Raw genomic sequence first — 1,672 nt, 5'->3', positions numbered from 1 at the left:
CTGAATTTAAAAAAAAAAAAGATAGGAGGAGTTAGTAAATTAAAGGCAAGGAAAACAGAAAGAGCAAAGGCAAAGGGAGGTGGCCACAGCTCAAATTTAGCAGACTGTGAGATCAAGCAGACTGGAACAAATGTTTCATGCTGAGGAGAAGAGGCAGATGCGGCAGGATAGATAAGGTGGAACCTGATCTGGAGGATATGAATACATGGATGGCAAGCTGATATTTACTCTTAGAGGGTCTAAGATAAGTCTGGATATCTGGTATTCCCAAATTGTTCTTTCTCAGGAATGTCTTAACTATTATTGATCCTTTGTTCTTCCACATAAAATTTAGAATTATCTTGTCAAATTCTCTTTGGGATTGTACCTGTAATAGCACTGGTTTTGCAGATTAATTTAAGGGGAACTGACATCTTTACACTTTTATCTAACAATGAACATGGTATATCTTCTCATTTACTTATGTATTCTCTTTGTTTTTTTGAAACAAGGTCTTGCTCTCTTGCCCAAGTGGAAGTACAGTGGTGTGATCTCAGCTCACTGTCATCTTGATTTCCCAGGTTCAAATGGTCCTTCCACCTCAGCTTCCCAAGTAGCTGGGACCACAGGCACATGCCTTCATGCCTGGCTCCTTTTGTTTATTTTTTTTAGAGGCAGGGTCTCACTATGTTGCCACAGCTGGTCTTGAACTCCTGGGCTCAAGCAATCCTCCTGCCTCAGCCTCCCTAAGTGCTGGGATTACAGGTATGAGCCACTATACCTGGTTTAGGTGGTTTTTTTTTTTGTTGTTGTTTTTTGAGACAAGTCTCATCCTGTTACCTAGGCTGGAGTATAGTGGCAGGATCTCAGCTCACTGCAATGTCTGCCTCCCAGGTTCAAGCAATTGTCCTGCCTCAGCTTCCTGAGTAGCTGGCATTACAGACCTGTACCACCACACCCAGGTAATTTTTGTATTTTTAGTAGAGACAGAGTTTCACCATGTTGGCCAGGCTGGTCTCGAACTCCTGATCTCAAATGATCCGCCCACCTTGGCCTCCTAAAGTGCTGGGATTATAGCCGTGAGCCACTGCATTGGGCCAGGTTAGATATTCCTTAACAGCTCTCAATACAGTTTATTTTCTTTTATAGGTTTTACTAATCTTTTGTATGATATATTTGTTGTGGTTTGTTGCTACTGTAAATTATATTTTCAAATTGTATTTTCTGTCTATTGCTATTTTAGAAATATAATCAATTTATAAATATTGATTTTATATCTAATAAATTTACCTATAGACTTTGGGGGGTTTCTATGTAGAGAATCATATAATTTGAAAATAATGATATTTTTGTACAGTCATTTTCAATCCTTATACATTTTTTTCTTTTTCTTTTCCACAGTTTTCTGAACTGGCTAGGTTCTTCAAGACAATGTTAAACAGAAGTGGCAATACTGGGTACCATTGCCTTTTTTAAAGGGAATGCTGCTAATGTTTTATCATTAAGAATCGGGCTTGTAGGCCGGGTGCGGTGGCTCAAGCCTGTAATCCCAGCACTGTGGGAGGCCGAGGTGGGCGGATCACGAAGTCAAGAGATCGAGACCATCCTGGTCAACATGGTGAAACCCCGTCTCTACTAAAACTACAAAAAATTAGCTGGGCATGGTGGCGCGTGCCTGTAGTCCCAGCTACTC

This window comes from Cebus imitator, unplaced genomic scaffold (genome assembly GCF_001604975.1).
Source record: "Cebus imitator isolate Cc_AM_T3 unplaced genomic scaffold, Cebus_imitator-1.0 Scaffold1, whole genome shotgun sequence".
NCBI lineage: Eukaryota > Metazoa > Chordata > Mammalia > Primates > Cebidae > Cebus > Cebus imitator.
The sequence above is the reverse complement of the archived record's forward strand: the minus strand, read 5'-3'. Positions refer to the sequence as shown.